The sequence below is a fragment of the Mustela putorius genome, unplaced genomic scaffold (genome assembly GCF_011764305.1).
Source record: "Mustela putorius furo isolate JIRA1106 unplaced genomic scaffold, ASM1176430v1.1 tig00537248_pilon_pilon_pilon, whole genome shotgun sequence".
Classification (NCBI taxonomy): domain Eukaryota; kingdom Metazoa; phylum Chordata; class Mammalia; order Carnivora; family Mustelidae; genus Mustela; species Mustela putorius.
In genome coordinates this window covers 11,462,618-11,482,577 of record NW_025422387.1, presented here as the reverse complement: position 1 = coordinate 11,482,577, position 19,960 = coordinate 11,462,618, and the positions used below count along the sequence as shown (strand labels likewise).

The 19,960-nt window shown below is 51.5% G+C and overlaps 1 protein-coding gene across 1 annotated transcript in view; it reads left to right on the top strand.

The window, feature by feature from the left end:
* The first annotated feature begins 9,577 nt into the window (after positions 1-9,577).
* The window catches only part of NOS1 (nitric oxide synthase 1), a 170,402-nt gene continuing 160,019 nt past the window's right edge, over positions 9,578-19,960 (top strand). Inside the window, exon 1 of the mRNA XM_013056573.2 lies at positions 9,578-9,662. The gene's annotated coding sequence lies outside the window, so the exon portion shown is untranslated. The remainder of the gene's footprint in view (positions 9,663-19,960) is intronic.

The following is a 19,960-nucleotide window of genomic DNA, read 5'->3' as shown; positions in this document are numbered from 1 at the left end:
CTTCAGTCCTGGGCTGTAGCACTCACGCGGGCTGTGTGACCCGGCTGGACAGGGATGGCGACTTTCAGAGCCCTGGTTCATTTGTGAGATGGGGATAATAATTGCTCTACTTCAGAGAGCTGCGCTCAGAATTGAAAGCAGGTAAGTAAAACACTTCACACCGTTCCTGGCATCAACAACCAATAGACATTATTTATTTCAAGCCCAGATCTGACATTTAGCCCTGGGACAGCGTTGACTTGGGGAGGAGGTGTGGAACGAGACCAGAACCTTCCATCTTTATTGCTCCTATTTCAAGCAGAAGAGAAGGGGCCAGAGTCTTCCCTGGGGCCTGGAACTAATTGATTGTCCTGGTTCTGGCTTGTGGTCCTCTGTGGCCGCAGGGCCACCATTAATCAGGCACAGCAGGTGTTGAAGTGAGTGAGGGAGGCCTTGCAAGTCAACGGAACTGAACAGCTCATTAACCTCCGTGCACACGCTGCAGGGGAAGTACCTGGGAGCCAGAAGCAAGGCGCAGAGGAGGCCACCCCGTTGTCCAGGTAGCAGGGACAAGGGTTTGCAGACCCTTCTGGCCCCTGGGTTCCTCCTCACCTTTGCTTCAACTGAGACCCTCCAGAGCCCACCCTCATCTCCCATCTCCCACAGCTTGTTCCCAGACACGGTGCTAAGCAAGTTACACTTGTCATCTCATTTAACCGTCGCCGTGGTCCTTTGAAGCAAATACTTCATTGTCCCCCTTATGCAGATGTAGCAAACTTGAGTCTCAGAGAGGCCTGCCTGAGCCAGAAGCATCCTGATGCCTAGGCAGCGGGGTAAGCCCTAGATTTGCATTCGAGTCCGGACTATAAACCACTTAGCAGCTCTGTGACCTTGGGGAAGTCACTTTGTCCCTTGGAGACCCCGTCTGCTCATCTCTAAAGTGGGCATCACGACAGTGTTTCCTTCATGACTCAGTGACATGGCACAAAATACTTAGTGTTTAGTGCAGGGTAAGCCCGCGGGGCATATTTTAGTTTGGGATGTTCTGGGAAACAGTGTTGGGACTTGGATGGGGGACTGTGTGGAGGGCCTCAATTGCCAGGAAGAGGCGTTGGGGCTGGGCCTGATGAGTGGTGGGAATCCGGAGTCCCAGTCAGTGGATGGGAAGTGGTCAGACCCATGAGTCCCATAGCTTCCCCCCCTCCTGGGGGAAGGATACCTCCTGGGCCTTTCCTACATCTTCCAAGATGCTCCGAGAGGTCCAGGCAGCGCCCAAAGGTATGGGCTTTGCAGGAGGTTCAAGCTCCAGGAGGAGTGGAGCTGGGCAAAGAGGAGGCCCTAGTCCCTGGCTTACAACCTCTTCTCTTGGGCTTACAGCTTGCAGGGGTGTACCCCCCTCAAACCCCCGCTTTACCTGCTTTACCTGCCAGAGCTGATCTCTGTGTGTTCACATGAACACACACACACACACACACACACACACACACAATGGCAATCAGCCACTTTCAGAACGCTCAACTTCCCACAACTCACCCACATGCCCACACCCCTTGGTCCCCACGCTCACTCACCCCCACTCTCCCAACCCACCCCTTCCCTCTGGTTGCAGCTGGATACCTGCAAGCCTTATTTGACTACTGCCATTTGTGTTGCTAAGACATGCCTGAAGGTCACGGCTTGTCTGAAGAACCCAGGATCATTGCTCCTGGAGTGGGCCGTGGGTTCTGGGGCTGCCGGCAGGCAGGCAGGCTGGGACTTGCCTGCATCCAGCTCTGTGCCGTGTCGTAAATGTCTCTGCCCTTCCAAGGGCTCTAAATCACTACAGTGTCTGACAATTGGGTCATTGTTTCCCCTGCACCATTTATAACTCGGGAGGCTCTCCTGGGGGTTTACGCTCATGTGAAATGCCACCTCAGCCACTAATGAGCCAAACAAGGAAAAACACAGTCTTGGGCCCCAGGAACAGTGGCGTTAGCCGGTGTATGGAATTTTCCTGAAATATGTTCATGGCAGGTAAATGAGTGTGATCAAAAAGCAAAAGGACACTGGGTGAAAGTAAGTTAAGTACGTTTCTTTGCTGCAGGACTTGTCAGAGCTTTTAATATGCTCACGTACCTTATAAACTCTCCCAGAGGGGGCTAGAGGATATAGATTTCCCAACTTATCTGTCCCAGAACCTTGTATCTTAGGGGATTCCTGTTGCATGGAATGCTTTGAGAAACACTGGTCTCAGCCATGGAAAAAATTCAAAGTATATTCTTGGACCCTGACGGTTCATATGTCCTGGACCATTAAATGAGAAAGAAAAAAAAAAAAAAAACAAAACTTTAGGGACACTGGTATATTGTCTCAGATTTTTATTTTACAAGACATCAGAAGAAGAAAGCAAAACACAAATATGATTTCTGCAACTTATTGTCACCATTGTTTTATAAGAGAAAGGCTATTATTAACAAAGATATAAAAAATAAAAAATAAGGTGACCATAATTTGAGGAATAAAATTCAAATACACTTGTATTTTTCTCATTTCTCCAAAGCCCTGTCCATATGCAGCAGGAGTCCATATACAAGCCATATACAAGTGTTTGGAAGAGGTGGGGGGGGCACACCAGCTTCATGTTCAAGTTCCAAGCTCTGGAGTTGGAAACCAGGGCTTTGAACCCAGCTCTCCCACTCAGGAAACTTGGCCCTGAATAATTGCAGTTAGGGGTTCCCCTCTCTGACCTCCGAGTACCTTTGCTTCTCAGGCTGCTCCTATGACTTCTTGGGAAGACTGTCCTTGGGATGCTGGAGAAGCTTCCACATCCTTCCAGGGCAGCCGTTAGCGGTGACGGGTGGTGTAGAAGCCAGTCGGAACCCTTGAAGGAGGATGACCTTTGAGGTGCAACTTATACTCCAGGCTTCCCACCCCGCAGTGTCACACTGAGGCTGGGACCTCCCCTGAAATAGCCCCTCCCTCGCCCCTTCCCCTCCCCATCTCCCCTGGGAACGCTTCCTTAATAAACAGTAGCAGGGAGCCTAGCTCCTAATTTAAGAAAGGCTGATATTTGCTATTGTTCTTCCATTGCCAATGAAACCCATGTGTCTTTGGGGTTTGCAGCAGCTCTCCCCAGTCCAGAAACCCAAGAGATCAGTTTGGTACAAGAAAGACCGACTGTGGAGTCCCGACCCACCTGGGATCTCAGCCGAAGCTGCAGACTCAGCCTCTCTGCAAATGCCCTCCCCACTCCTGCCAGGGTGACAGGGGCTGGAGCTTGAGGCTCTGGAACCAAGTCCCCTCTAGTACAGGGCTCCCCTCCCTCTGACTTTTATTCAGAAAGAATGGAGCTTCAACACCTCCAAAAAAATATCTTAGGATTTTGATTTATTTTTTCTTCCTCTTTTTTTTTTTTTTTTTAAATTAACGTCTAATTCCATACCAGCAGTGTGACTGCAGGGTCGGGCTTGGTGGGGAGGGGGTGGGCAGCAGGCCTGCTGTGTTCTAGTCTGGCTCTATCCTGGTTCTTGGTTCTATGTGACACTCTCCAATCCTAATGAGATCTTTTTAAAGAATGGAAAGTCAGATCTTAAGGAACTTTTTTTTTCTTATTTTTCAAAGATTTTATGCATTTATTTGACAGAGAGAGAGAGAGAGAGAGATCGTAAGTAGGCAGAGAGGCAGGCAGAGATAAAGGGGGAAGCAGGCTCCCCGCTGAGCAGAGAGTCCGATGCAGGGCTCAATCCCAGGACCCCGAGATCATGACCTGAGCCGAAAGCAGAGGCCAACCCACTGAGCCACCCAGGTGCCCCAGATCTTAAGGAACTTAAGGAACAATGGCCAGAAGATCTTCAGGAAACCAGAATTTGCTCATTGCTGATACCACTTTGGCCAGGATGCAGATATGAAACACTGCTGAGTGATGTCCCCTGGACACTGACCTGGGGGGGGGTAGATTGGTCAGTATCACTCACTGATGTCCTTTGCAGTTACTGTAGTAAATATGAAATTAAGTCCTTTTATGGCTGATTTTTAAGTTTGCATTTGCAACCTACTTGAAATGATATTTGCCTCCATTGCTGATTTCTCTATCTCAACATAAACATTTAGATCAAAGGACTTAGTGCTGTTTTTCATTACAGCAGGACTTGGCAAATTACAGCCCCCAAGCCCCATCTGACCTGCCACTTATTTCTGCACAGACTGATTCTTATATTTTAAGTGGTTGGGGGAAAGTGGGAGAATATTCCATGACATATGGAAATTATATAGAATTCAAATGTCAGCACCCATAAATAATGTTTTATTGGAACACAGCCATGCCCAAGGTATGGTCTGTGAAGCCAAAAATATTTACTATCTGGCCCTTTACAGAAATTGTTTGCTGACTCCTGCATTACAAAATGGTCAGCACTCTCTAGGGAAGGAGGAGACAAGTCTGTTCATCAGGGGACAGTGAAAGGACATCCAGCCACAGTAGATTGGGATTGGGAAGGTTCTTTCCCAGATGTCAGAGTCCCTCTTTTGCTCTCCTAGCAGCCCCTAACAGCCCGGCTGCTCACCTTCTCTGCACCCTGCAGGTGTATGCATCCCCAGTAGCCCCTGGGAAGACAGCCCTGCATGAGTCCACCTGCCCACCAAAGCTGATTGGTTCAGAGGGGTGGACACATGACCCATGCTGAGCCAATCAGATTTATTTCCCTGGGAATTTGGAATTCTGACCTGGGATTTGCAGGCAGGGGTTGGGGGCTATGTAGTATTAGGAGCTAAATGTGTTGCTCAAAGAAGGTCTGAGAATTTCTTCTTACTGACACCCGCCCCCCCCCCGCCCCAGCAGATGGTTTCTTCTTTTCCTTGATTCCTTGGATTCTCCAGATGCTCTATATTCTAATCAATTCTCCCTCTTCCTCTTTCTTCAAAGCTTAGTTAGAATCGTTTTCACCACTTGCAAAACAAACAAACTTGAGGAGTGACCTGGTCTCTAGCCCAGAACTCTGCTCAAGATCCATATGATACCAAGTCAGGTCTTAATGTCATTTCTCCTCTGCAAAACTCCAGAGCCAAAAAGAAGAAGACAATTACCTTCTAAGTAAATTAGAAAGATCTGAACAGAGCAGAATATGACTAAGGGTTTATTTTTAAATATAAAAGAAAATTGTTCAAGATGATTTCTGAGGCAATTTCATTAAATATTCCCTTAAACTAATATTTTATTAGGCAAGTTGTTGAGCCTATTGGCGGTTCAAATTTTTTCATCGCTGTCAAATGCGGATATGACATGACCTCATAGGATGAATTTCAAGACTGATGCAAAGTTTTTGGAACTTTGAAATATAAAGAGGGTTGGACAGGAAAACAGTAACACACTGTGGAGAAAGAGCAAGGACTTCACAGTCAGCCAGACTTAATGCTGGAATCCCAGATCTGTCCACTCACTAGCTGGGCAACTTTGGGTCAGTCACCTGACCTCTCTGAGCCTCCATTTCACCATCCATTCATAACATGGAGATAATAGTAGTCTCTATGCCACAGGGTCATTGTGAACATTAAATGAGGTGATACATGTAAACCACTTACCACAGAGCCAGGCACGTGGTAAACCAGATACCTGCTGGCTATGGTGAACAATTTTATGATAAGCCACCCAGATGAAGGTCAATGCTATTTCCAATGCATCTCTTTACCTCCATTGCAATCCTGCAGTCTCCACCTCCCCCAAGTCTGTGAGCTACCTGGTCCATCTTTACCTTCTCATTGTCTCATCTACAGTTGACCTTTAATACTCAAGGCTTTTGCTGGAAGGAACTTGCCATCTCCCAACATGCTGGGAGAGGAGGGTCTCTGAGAGTTGAGGGGTTTTTGCCACTTCTGCATCCTTAACTCCCTCAGATACTTCTTTCCCAGCCTTGGGTGATTTTCTTCCACTCACCATCAGGATGCGTGATTACTCAAGAGGGACCTCCACAATCTTTACAGACACAGTAGCCAGGTCCACGGGGCATCAAGAGAGGAAGTTGTGCTCTCTGCCAGGGGCTTTACCCTCAATACTCCCACGACACTGGAAAGCTGTTCTTCCTGACTTGATGGCCAGTAGCCACCACATAGCGATTTAAATTTAAAATTTAATTCATCAAGTAAAATCTGAAAATCTGAGGCTCAGAGTCATGCAACTACGTGGCCAAGCCAGGATTGGCACTCAGTCCCCTGAGTTCAAACCGCTGGGTGATCTATTGTCCGTAGTAAAGAGAATATTCTAGTAAGAAGCCGTAAGAAAACAAGGAGGGGACTGCCTTGCAAGTGAGCTCCCTGTCAAAGTGTCCCAGTGGGTTGTTGTAAAGGGGACTCCAGAAATCGGGAGAGAGTTCTGAAAAAGCTGGTTCATTTCCATCTCAGCACTGGGATCTTCAAGGACAGAAAGAACATAAAGGAATCACCGGCCAAGCAAAAGAGAAGCGTAATGAGGAAAAAAAAAAAAAAAGAGAGAGCATGGCAACCCACAGTCTCTGTGAGCTCAGGGACGCCTTACCCACTGAGCTGAGAATATCTTACCTCTTATCCTCATTCTCACAGTCAACAAGACTTTCCAGGCCTGCCCAGTGCAGCCATTGGTCAGATGTGGCCATGGACACCTTGAAATGCGGCAAGTCTAATTTGAGATGAAAGTGGTATTACCCACCGGATGTCTAAGGCGTTCAAAAAAGTCAGGAAGAATGTAAAGTATCTCATTAAAAAATTTTATATTGATTACACGTCGATGTGATTGATCATTTTTGACCATACTGGGTTAAAGAAAGCACTTTATTTTTGTAAAGAGTTTATTTATTTATTTTAGAGAGGGGATGGGACAGGCAGAAGGAGAGGATCCTGAGCAGACTCCCCTCTGAGTACGGAGCCCGACTCGGGGCCTGAGCCGAAATTACGAGTCAGATGCTTAACAGACTGCCCCACGCAGGTGCCCCTCAAAAAAAATACTTTATAATCGGTTATAAAGTAACCTGTTGCTTTTTACCCTTTTAATGTGGCTGCTAGAAAACATATGGCTAGATCTGGGGCTCACGGCGTATTTCTACTGGATGGCACTGCTCTAGAGCTGGGTGTCGGTCCCTGCCGTGTGCAAGAAGGCACAGAGCCGGCCCGGAAGACTGGGGACAGCCGGCTGGCGAGCCCAGACAGAGGACAGGCGCTGGGTGTGTTTCAGTGTGGATGAGACAGAAAAGCTGGAGCTCGGTCTTATGGCTTAATTACACAAGTGAACAGGCCATTTTAGCACGAGGAGGTAAGTGCCAGGGTAGGGGGAAGCCTGGGGTGCGGGAGCTCAGAGGAAGCACCTGCCTGGGTGGGAGATGGTCTCGGAAAAAGCTTCCAGGGGAAGGTGATGTCCAAAATTAGGCACAGAAATCAACTTGCTTTTCCAGAACCCTCTCCCGATTTCTGGAGTCCCCTTTACACAACACTGGAACACTTTGACAGGGAGATCATTCACTCACAAAGCAGTCCACTCCATGATTTCTCACTGCCTTGTACCAGAATATTCTCTTTAGGAGTAACACACACTGCCAGGCGCCGGGATGCCATCACCTGAGCTCGGAGCCCTTCCCTTGCCATCCTGAGAGTCCAGTCTGTACCCTGGGCACCTGCCCCACGTCTGGTTCATGACAGCCCCATGGCTGACAACCTAGCCAGCTGCCTGCTCCCTTCTCCGCTTGACAAGCCAAGCAGGCTGAGTCACAGGCTCAGCTCCTCCCAACCCACGTGGGGCCTGGGTCTGGGCCAGAGGGATGAGCTGCCTGCCAGGGTGCCCGTAAGTCAGACCGAAAGGAGCCCATGAGCCTCACTGAGGATTAGACCTAGGAATGTTCTGGAATCCCACACTGTACCTTGGAGCTCCCCAAGGGGCAGATCCGGCGGAGAGACACGTTATTCTATCAGGAAGGAAACCAAGACAGAAGGGATGGGGGCCGGGGGGGGGGCGTCCTGCCTGAGAATGCTATTACAATAATTATTATTGCTATATGTTGTCATGGTTAATTTTTAGAATGTGCCAGCTTCCTCTGCACGGGGACCTGTCCACCCTGCTCACTGCTACATTGCCCTGTGGTCCTGAGTTATCTAGCACATAGTAGGGGCGTGAGTTCTTCTATTGAGTAAGTGTGTGAACAATAACCACCTGTTTCTCAAGGACGTACGACCAGGAACTACATAATTTTTTGTGTGTTCTTTTATGTATTGTCTCTCCACCCCCAGGGCACAGACTGACTCTATTTTGCCCACCATTATGTCCCCAACACCGTGACCCACACATAGTAGGTGCTCAGTAAACAGTGTTGACTGAAGAGGGGGCTGCTGGGCAGTTTCTCCTTTGCCCTCACACAGCCCAGGTGGGGAGCGAGGAGGGCTCCTCTGCACCCTTTGGAGATGAGAAATTGAGACCCAGAGAAGTGAAGTGACCTCTGAAGGTCATGTGGTTGATGCGGCACAGAGCCAGGATTTGGACCCAGGTGTGTTATTACAGACACTGCGTGTGCTCTCACTGCCGGGTCTCACTGCCTCTGATGGTAAGGGGAGACAACCAGGGGTGGGGGTCGCTGGGCAAGGCTACTGGGACAGAAGAGGCACCATCTCGGCAATCCCTAGTCTTGCCCAGTGAGTCTCAGTCACGAAGTACTTTCCATCTGGCTTCCTGTTGGGTGCTCACCACGGTGGCAGCAAAGCCCAGAGAGGTCGAGTCACTTGCTCAAAGTCACACAGCAGGTTCAACACAGGTCTTCTGACTCCACTTCCCAATGTTCTTTCCCCTTAAACCCCAGTTCTGGCTCACTTGGAACCTTACTATAAGCAGGGTCGCACGTGGGTCAGGAGAGAAGGCTTATGTTCCGGCGCTGGGCTTGGCTTTTCTGGGCAGCCCAACACATCTGGTGACAGATCCAAATACCACACCTTGCTGTGTGCCCTTGGGAACTGCCTCCCCCAGCCACCTGATCTGAAAGATGGTGGCCTGCTTTGCGGGTTAAAATCCTTGACTAGGTATCTCTCCTGCTGTGTGACTGAGGGAAGACGTTAGCTTCTCTGAGCCTCTCTTTCTTCACCTACAAGGTGGAGTTAATAAACACCCATCCCTCAGAGCCCCGTGCGGGCCCCGTGCGGGGCCTGGCATATAGTAAGTGTTCAATAAAAGGTGGTTTGGGGGTTCCTCGACGACCACAGCGGGTGGCCCTCCTGAGGATCCAGCCGGCCGGGCCTGGCCACGGCCGACCCAGGGCACGCACTTCTGGCTGCCCACAGCCAGCCAGGGAGAAACCTGAGCCACGCTCCTCCTGGGCAGACGTTGTCACTGTCCCTGCTGTCTCTGAAATGAAAAGAAAGGTCAGAGCCTAGGGAAGCAGGGCTGGGGTGTGCTATGGAAGCAGCGGAGGAGAGGCGGGGAGGGGTGGCCCGCGGCCGCCTGACCGCCCTGGTCTCTCCAGGGGAGGCCTGAACCGGCCAGGCCTGGGTGCAGCCCCCCTGCCCAGGGCTTGGCCTCCCTGCCGGGCAGAGCCGCCTCCCAGCCTGCCCCTGGGGAGGGGCCACCTGGTGTCAATTAAACCCCAGCCACTCGGCCGCACCACACCAGGCGGCTGATTAGTGCCGCTGGGCTCTCCAGATGGGGAGCACCGCCTGAGAGGGGGTGGCCGCCACCACGCCGGGGCGAGGCCTCTCCGGAGCCGGTGAGTACCGAGCGGGGGCCCTGCCCCCTGGGACAGGCGGGCGTGGTGAACCCGGCCCGGGCATCTCGGGAAGGGGTCCTGGTGTGGTTTGCTCTCCTGGGGCATTCTGGGGCCTCCCAGCATCCCCGTCCTCCATAAGGGTACCCCAGGGGGCCCAGTGCCAGCCCAGCATCTCCCCCCGGACCGTGCAGCTGCTGGGGCCAACCCCAGACCATGGCTACAGGGAACCTGGTGGGTGAATGAAGGACCAGTCGGCGCAGACTGAGGCGTCAGGGTCCCAGCCGCCTCCTCGTCGCGGCAGGTGGGGCTCGTTCTCTGTGCTGGCCTGTCTGGGCTTCGAAGGCCGCGTTCCTCCAGCTCTCGGGATCACGCTGTGGGGAGGCCCCATTTGCTTGACTGGCTGGAGACCCCTGCAGGAGGCAGGCAGGGGGAGGCTGCGGCCCCGCAAGCCCAAGCCTGGGAGGAGGCCTCTGGCTTCACAGCACCACGTGTCTTGAAGCCTGGTGGGGGGCCAAGTAGGGCCCTGGCCCGGGATCCACATACTTCTGGGGACGCCGGTCCAGCCTGCAGGCCAGGCAACACTCTAGGGGCTGAGCCACCTCCTGGTTCCCGGAGGGGAGGGGTGGGGAATCAATCCCAGCAGTGGCAAAGGAGGGAGCAGCCGCCTGCCCATGGCACAGCGCGAGGGGCTAGAGAGGGACAGCTCCGGCCCTCCAAGAAATGAGGGGACACATGACATGTCTCTGGCTCTGCACTGTGAACTCTGAGCCTCATCCCCAGGCTGCTGGGCGTTCTGTGATCCAGGAAGGGGGGTCCCTCGTGACAGGTGGTATTATCTCTTGGTGGTACCCCAGGGTGGTCTGTGGCCACCATCTGCTTGGGGTGGAGGCAAGGTGTGTTTGGATGGGATGCCAGGGCTGGGGGATGCCAGGGGCTGCTGGCTGTGTGTCCACCCACTTGTGCCACCTGGGCTGCCTCTGGAAGATGAACAGGATCCCTCGTGTGGGTCTCTGAGCCTGTGCTGGACCGTGGCTGCAACGCGTAGGCTGGGGCGGAAGGATGGGTCACAGTAGAGCGCTCTGTGCCCATCGGGGCATGGCCACGTGTCCGCGTCTGTGCATGCGCGTGAGGTTATATGGATGCTAACGCCGCGCAGGCGAGGGCTCCTTGGAAGCACCCCTGGGTCACCGCGCTCTGCTCTTTCCAGCACAGTCCGTCTGGGGGGGAGCATTTCCCGAGGGCCTAACAGGTGAGCATACTTGCAAGCCAGCCGGCCAGTTTCCCCATTGCATACCTTGGGGAGACTCACTTGCTGTTTTCCAGACCCCTTTGCCCCTGGCTGAGGCCAAGCTGGGCCGGTGGCTGGACTCAAGCCTTCCGTCCCTGGAACCCATCTCTGTGACTCTGGGGCGAGTGGGAAGGTAGGGGGGGCAACCACAGCTGACACCCGGTTATTATCCAGGGAAATACTGTATCTGGTTCATTTCCCACCATAAATATTCATGACCGGCCTCTGTGCTGGGACTCCGGCTCAGAACCAAGACTAGGGCAGTGAAACTAGAATTCATTCATTCTCTCCAAAACGTTTATGGAGACACACCTATCCTAGACGCTGAGCTTATGTGGCAGAGCTCGAATCCATGCATTCCTTCACGCCTGCCTTCGCTCCGCGACACTCACCGAGCGTTCGCTGTGCACAAGCTGCCTTAGACACCGGGATCCGGGAAGTGAGAAATCATATTCTCTACTGACTCTCCCACGTCTAAACACAATGCGCCAGAGGCTTGAGAAGCAGAGGAACACTGGGGTTCCTTCTCTGGCCCTTTGCAGCCAGGGACAGCAAGGGACGAGGGCTCTACTTAGCCATGCAGCTGCCTCTTGGAATGTCCCCACTGTCTACCTGGGGTTAGTGGCTTTCACTAGCACCCGGTGATCATGGCCATGATACATGGTGTTGGGTGTCCGAGACACACAGAGACAAGATAAACTTCATGCGCATCCATGATTGAGCTCCCTTTGCCAAAGGAGGGTATGATAATTTTGGCAGTTAATTTCCAAGTATGCCCAAAGCGCTGCTTGGGTCATGAAAAAATCCTACAAGATACCCTTTATGACTTTTCCAGGAGCCAGGCACTCATTTAAAACATTTCATGATCAATCTTATTGAATTCTTACCTAACCTTCTCAAGAGGCAGCTCTGTTGTTTTCCCATTTGATACGTACAGTAACTGAGGCCTGGAGGGACTAAGTAACTGGCCCCAGGCCTTTCTGACTCCAAAGCCTGTGCTTTTAACCTCCAGACTTAGAGCCCCCAGTTCATGGGGACCTAAGAGGATGTCTGTCCACACACAGAATTTGGACAGGGCAGCATGAGGGAGGGTGTGCCCCACGTCAAAGGAGAGGGGGTGCGGACAGACAAAAAAAAAATTCAAGACAGCAGACCGGCTTCTTAGTCTTTGCAGTGACATGGCCCTTTAGTCCAAACAAAACCTCATGGAAATAGGTCAAACAGAGCTGTTCCGTGGGAAACACTGATCCCTAGGCTCCCCCCGTCCCTTGCCCTTGAGGGACCCCTGAGGGCCCTCGGTGAACCCCTGAGGTGTGCAGACAGCTGGCAAAGCACTTTGGTATGAAGTCAAAGCCGGCCAGGGTGAGCAGGGCAGGTGAGGTTACCTGGTAGGTGATGGTAGAGGTGGCTTTGGAGGGTTGGAGGGGGTATGAACAGGAATCCGGAAAAGCAGACGGCCATTCCGTGCATATCCATACATTCAGCAAATGCTCACTAAGCTCCTACTCTGTGCCAGGCATTGGTCTAGGCAACAGGGACGGAGGGGGGACCACAGGGAACCAAACTTCTCCCTATGGCCAAGAGATGATTCTCTGCACGGCCTGACCGAGGAGGCCTGATCAGAGCAGAGGCTTTGCACAGAGCATAGGAAAAATGGCTTGTTCATTCAGTAAATACTCATGACCTCCAAATGCCTTGGCACTGGGGTCTCAGTGATCATCAGGCTTGTCTTTGCCTTTCTCAGCTCTGAAGCAGAGCCTGAGACGTGATAACTGGGGCACCTAGTTTCTGGAAGAAGAACTTTCTAGAAATTGCAAGCGAGGAAAGCAGGAGAGGGCCGAAGGGGCTTAGTAAGGCTGGGGTCTCAGCAGGAGATGCCTCAGCCGGATCCCATGAGGAGGTGTGGAGTGAATTGGACCAGAGTGGATCCCACCTGAAGGCAAAGGGAGGCGGCCTTTGGTGTGTATCCCCTTGCCCGTCAGTTACTGGTTCTCCAGTTTGGGCAGGTGGTGTCATAATCTCCCCAGCAAGAGAGCTTTCCTATATTGAGCAATGTTCCAGAAAAAAGTCAGCATCTGGGGAATGGGTGCATTGGCCCGGCAAAGGGGGCCCGGACAAGGCACCAGAATCATCTACCTCACTGCCCCTGGGTGGTTCCTGGCCCAGCGTGGGAGACAGGCAGTGAGTGGACAGCTGAGGAAAATATGGAGGGTGTGCTGCCCCAGTGGAGAAGCACAGAAGCTGAGGGAACCCAGGATGGCGTGCCACACCCAATAGTGGGCAAGTCAGGGGAATGCAGCATCGAAGACTTTGGGGCCTGGGTTCAAATCCTAGGACTGCCACCTGCCGGCTCGAGACCTTGGGCCAGTTATGTCTCTGCTGGAGCTTGTGTTTGCTCAGGTCTAGAATATAGATGCCACTTGGCAGGATCTGTGTGGGAATCACACAGCCCCATTCTGGCCCGTGGTAACCGATGGGGGCCGTGCTGGTGAGCATGTGTGGAGGTCATTTGGGATGGCAGAATGCCTGTGCTCCCGAGGAACAGTGTCCTTTCCTGCAAACTCCGAAAGCACCTGGGAGGCCCTGGTAGATGAGCTACCAGGGGTAGGTCCCAAATATTACCAGCACTTTGGGTCCCTCAGGAGGAGGCAAAGGTGGGATGTGTGTGGACGGGGCAGAGTTGGCTCAGGGCTTGACCGAGTGCCCAAGAGGGCAGGGCACTGGGGCTGACCCAGGGGCAGGCCTCCTTTCTCTCCCCATGCCCACTCCGGAGCCCAGAGCCTTGAGCTGAGCAGCCTGTATCCTTCCCTAGGTCTCTCTCATTCATTCATTCATTCATTCATTCATTCACTCCCTTAACACCCACTGTGTGAGGCACTGGAGATGCATTCCTGAATAAGGCAGGAAGGACCCCTACTCGGAAGCTCAGAGTTCACAGTAGGGAGGTCACCGAATGCCAAGGTTAGGGATCAACAAGAGAGACATTGTCAAGGACCGGAAGCATTGGGCAGTTTCTGGGCATCCTGGGGCAGAGCCCGGTGGCGGGACTGTGAGGACGTGAGCTCAGCATGGGGAGTGGGCAGGGAAGGCGCTCGGCTTTCAACCCAAGTTCAGCTGGGAAGGGGTGGAGGGGACATGGTCCTCCAGCTAGGAACTGTGTAATGGAAGAACATGGTGTGTGCGTGTGTGAGGGTGTGTGTGTGCAGGGCTGTGTATGGAGGACTGAGGTGGGGGTGTGGGGTGAGTGTGTGCGTGCAAGGGTGCACGTTAGGGAGTATCGGGAGGTTGTGTATAAAGGTGTAGGGGTGTTATTTATGAGAAAGTTGTGAGGGTCTGTGCATGTGTGTGTGGGGAACTGCGTGCAAAAATGTGTGTGAGAGTGAGTGTGTGTGGCTATGAATGTGTGGGGGGGTGGTATACATGTGAGGCATGTGTATTTAATTGTGTGTATATGGGTGTGCGAGGGTGTGTATGAATTAGCTGGCACGCATGTGGTTTACACACAGGTACAGTGATGTGCGAGAATGAGTGTGTGAGGGGGTGTGTGTCTATCTGTGTGTGAGTATGCATCTGTTCGTGAACGTGTGTGTGTACCTGAGAGTGTGTTCTGTGTTAGTGCATTTTCTCCAAAATCTGGATTCTTAGAGCTAGAAGAGTCTTGAAGCTTATTCAATGCATACTTCCCCCTTGACCCCACTGTCCCTGGGACCCTCGCCGCAATCCGGTAAAAATGGCTTTGCCCCATTCCACAGATGGGGGAACTGAGGCCCAGAGTCTCGAAGGCGATGGCAGTGTTGCTAAGTCACGGGAACTGGTCTTGGGTCAGATGTCTGCTCTGACTACTCATTTCCATATCTCTTCTACCTCGGGTGCTTATGGAGGTGACTAGATACGCGTTCAAAGCCCACATGCGTTCATTGTATTATTTCTTTCCTCCTTTGATTCTATTACTTTCTTTTTGTATCTGATTTCTCCCCTGGGTTCCACTCCACCGAGAATAAATGAGACCATAACTTTAACATCCCTCACCTCCTGCTCTGCCAAAATGCATTTTAAAAATCACTTTTCAATTAAGAGGAAAATTCTTATAAAAACGTTTAAACCAAAGTGGAGTTCATTATTCAAGAAAATACGGTTAGGGGAAAAAAAAATTGGTTAGTGATGCTCCCCATGATTCCCCAAGAACAATGCATTATAAAGAGACATTTAATGCTTACAAGGGAAAACAAACGATCTCAAATAAAGACCAAATATTTTCACAGAGTTAAGCCCCAAAGCAGGGAACACAAATTCAGTCTTCTGCAAGCCGGCAGTGCTGTTGGCCAGCAATTTCCATGGATTCAGGGGACTCTCTCTTGCCCTGGATCCCCATCCCTCACTGACTCCCCAATGTCTCTCTGACTCGGCCCTGTTACCGTGACTCTCATAGTAGTAACCTTTCGTGTTCCTGCCACTTACACCTGTCACATCCCTGACCCCATGGCTCCTCCCACCTGCTGCACAGCGCTGGGGGGGTGGGGGAAGGCTGGAATGGTTCCTTGTCTTCCTTAACATATAGAGAGACCGAGAGGTTCAGAGAGGTTAGGTAACCTGCCCGAGGTCACACAGAGTTGTGTCTTTCCAGCTGATCTGTTTTCCAGTCCAGAAGCTTCCTCCTGACAGCATCATAGAGCTCCCGTGTCTCCCTCCCAGGTGTTTCTCCACTCTGGTTGGCCACTGCATCTCCATTTTCCTTCTCCTTTCTTGACCCAGATGTAGGAGACAGAGACAAGAACACCAGGAGAGGGTATTTTTACACCACTAGACGTCTCTTCCCTAAGCCCCATGAGACAGAGTAGTACTAGTCTTCCCAGGGCTCACCATGCATCAGACACTGATCAGGGTTTGGGGGCTGCCGTGGGCCCCTGGCACACCCCAGCCTTACCTCCCGCGGCTGGGAGCTAGCACACACTAGGTGACGAAAATTGAATAGGCACGGAGGGCCTGCCCCCGGCGATCAGCAGGATACGGGGACTGGGGGCTAAGCACTTGGAATATTAACTCCAAATGCACCACGATTTTTGAACAACGGGTTTGGCCCGCAAAATGACATGTGCAAACAGAGTACTTTTAAAGGGCACCAGACACTGCGTTCCCAGCACGGCCGTGAAATACTTGTTTTACGAGGCAGCTTCTGCGCGTGTAGCAAAGCAGCAGGTATGATGAGTCTGTCACCCTAATAGCACAGTAAAACCAAAACGAATCCACAAATTAGATCCAATCTCAATGCAAAACAAATCCAATTTGAATTCAAAGCCTGTAATGCAAGCGGGCAGAGCAGGGGTTTACTGACTGTGTGAGCGTAGGACATGCTGTCCAGAGGGGCTTTCAGACTTCCCCCAGCCTGGAGGTAGGCCCCACGATGCCCCGTTTCCTGCCATTTCTCCTCTCCACACCCCGCTGCGATCCTCTGTCTGCACAATGTGGCTGGCCTTATAGCCAGGCATGGAGAGAATCGTTCCCGTCTTACATCCGCAGCCTTTTCTTACCATTGTGCTGTGATTAAACAGAGAGGCTCAGCCCAGGTGCCACCATAAACAGAGCGGCCACCGAAGCCAGGTGGCAGTTCTTAGTGATGAGATGGTTATCGGGGAGTCCAGGAAGGGCTGGTGGTAATGTCCTACAAATAACAATGCAGTTCTAACTCTTAAAAATGATCACCCCCATCACAGTGGTATACAACCCCTCAGGGGACCCCGATTGCAGGAACTCGGGTGCAGGTGCATCAAAGCTGGGAAGCCCAATTGGGACGCAATGGTGGAATGAAGGTGACATGAATGCCAAGAGTGCTCCAAGGGCTAGAACAGGAGGGAAGATTTGAATAGTGTGCCAATGCAAGTGGGCAGGACATAAGCTTGCTGGTCCAGATGCCCAGGGAACTGACACGGCTTCCCTGAGCTTCTCAGAGCCCCAGGAAACCATGAGGGTTGAGGAAGGAATCCCCAGGCAGCTGGGCAAGGAGAAAGCCTCAGCTGGGCTGTTCCCAAGGGTGCTGGGATCCTGGGCTTTACTACACTTGATTTGTGGGATCCTCGATTACTTTATTGGTTATAAAGACTTCCCTTTATACTGGGCAGTAGAGATGACCCCTTAAGGGCACAAGCTGGGGAGTCCAGCGGACCACAGTCTGAATTCTACTCTATGCCTTACCAGCTACAGGGCCTTGCGCTTGTCCCTAAACCCATCTGGGGATGTGTAGCCTAAGCTGTAAAAGGGAAATCTTGTACCTTCCTATGGTTGTTGTCATGGTTGAACCCAACATCGTTTGCGAAGGGCTTAGGGCAGGGTCCAGATGATGTTGTTACATGATGGTTATCACTGTGCCAGCCGTATTCCCTCATGCACCTGCTCTCTGCCTCTCCATCTGCCTGGTCCTAGCTTCCCTCAGCACGTGGGTCCTGCTCTCTGCCTCCACGACTTTACCAAATGCCTTACTCACCCCCCAACTGTTCTCCTCTTGGTTGAAGGGGGTTCTCAACCTACTTCCTGCCATGCTGGCAATCTGGGAAAGCCCACAGACTCCTCCGAAGAATATTTTTCAACGCAAACAAAAACAAAAACCAAAAGACGCGCCGGATTGAAAAGAACAAAGTATATGGACAACGAACTACCAAAATTTTACCTTAAAGAAACAAACATAATATGATAATAAGCATGCTTCTCCATCGGTGCATTAGCAAGCTCTGAGTGTAGCCAGTTCTCTCGTCTTGCAGCACGGATGTGCGGAAATATCTCGAACCATTTACAACAATGATAAGGCGATAGAGAATACCTATGATTTTTGTCAGTGATAAAGGCACAGGTCTGTGCCTTTTAAAGTCACACCACCGTGCCTTTTTGCCTACGTTTGTCAGGAAAGCAAGTGCTGAATTTCAGTGAGGAGTTAGTAAAATAAAGATGTAATTATTTTTCCTGTCCAAGTTCACGGCCTCTCTGAATTGTATCCATAGACCCCTTGGCTCCAAATCCGGTGGTGTTAACTGCCTGGGCCATGGGTTTGGCTCTTGGCCACTGACTCTATTAAGCTACAATTTATCTCTGTTCAAATGTTAAAAATCTTTAATCTAAGCACACACGCATGGTTAAAAAAGCAATCAAGGGTAAGAACAAGTCTTGTCTTGGGAAGCCATTGCCTGCCTCATCTCTTCCCTTCGGCCTGCTTCCCAGGGGCTCCTGTTCCTGTGTTTTCCAGCTGCCCCCTCTGTGGTTAACTGCAACTCTCTGATATTTAATGATTCACAGACCTTGGATCTTATCTACAAACATTTCCCACCCTGTCCTCCCAATAGAGGTCTATCACTATTTTTAGGTTTACATCGGTTACCTTGGCAACGTAAAGAAATGCCTTCACTCTACGACTTCTGATTTCCTCAACTACAGGCAGTGTATTCTGACTCCACACTCTTTCAGATACATGTTGGCCGTTTCATCTTCCTTTCCGCACCTCCTTTCCCTCCACTGGCACCATTCATAACCCACTCTTTTCAATGTGAGGTCCTGTATACCTAACATCATTCTAAGCTTCCAGAATGTAGGGATCTGGCTTGGTTTCTCCTCTATCCCAGCACAGTTCTTGGGACATAGTGGGGGGCAGTAAGTCTGTGTCCTGTGCACTGCCCCTTGGCTGTCATATGTAGCCCCTACCCTGGCTGCCTGTCTGGGCAATGAACCGCCCCCCCCCAGCCACCACCATGACCAGGGGACAGAGAAGGACTGATGCAATGCAAGCTTCTCCCTCCTGACTGACCATAGGACATCATTGCCCATAATTATGCACCATAGGAATCCTCTCCTGGTCTTGGGTCTGAATTTCCCACTAGAGCTTCAAGGAAGCTTCTTCGGGAGACTGTTAATGACTGTCTGAATCATTAGCTTCCCTCCTGCCAGGGCCACTAGATTCTCAGCCAGGCATAAAATGGCTCTGGGAGAGGAAACAGCAAGACCAAATTTCAGAAGGAAGAAGTCATTTCAGGATCTTTTGCAAGTTGGATGACTTGCCTCCTGTGTAGTGTTCTTGTTCAAAAAGGGAATCCATTTCCTGTGAGAGACCTTTCTAGAGCCTGCTGTCTTCACTCGGGGCTCTCTAACATCCACCCAAGGCTTCCCAGGGTCTCAGGATGGGGTCCAAACTCAAGCTCAACCCAAGGCCCTGGACTCTAGCCGACTCATTCATTCCTACCAGCTTCACTTCGCCTGATCTAGTCAGACAGAGCCCCCACAGTTCCCCAGCTCAGCACACTTTGTCTTGCCTTCCTCTGTGCCCAAGAAAAGCTGTTCCTTCTGCCTGGAAGGCCCATCTCCCCATTCAGTGTCTTCTCCGTGGCCTTCCTGCCTCAGCTGAGATGTCACTGTGCCTGACTCCCCTAGGTCTTGTGCCTTTCCCTAGCCTCTGTGTGCATCCCAATCATAACCTATAGCCCACCGAATCGAGACTGCCTATTTGCTTATTTGTATCCCCCTCTAGAATGTAAATTCCTTGGAGGTGGAATCCATATGTCCCTTAGTGTTAGGTTGCAAGAGTGCTTACGACAGTGCCTGGAAGGTAGAAAGTGTTCAGTACCTATGTTCGTGGTAGGGTATACGTGGATAGATGACCTGATAGACGTGGGAATAGATGGGTAGATAGATGGATGGATAAAGGAAGAAATGGACAGAGAGATGAAGGTTTGGGTGGATATTCAGATGGATGGAGGGATGGATGGATGGATGGATGGACGGATGGGTGGATGGATGGACGGATGGGTGGATGGATGGGTGGATGGGTGGATGGATGGGTGGATGGGTGGGTGGATGGGTGGATGGGTGGATGGATGGAGGGATGGGTGGATGGATGGATGGATGGGTGGGTGGATGGAGGGATGGAGGGATGGGTGGATGGATGGATGGGTGGGTGGATGGATGGGTGGATGGAGGGATGGAGGGATGGGTGGATGGATGGATGGGTGGATGGATGGAGGACTGGAGGGATGGA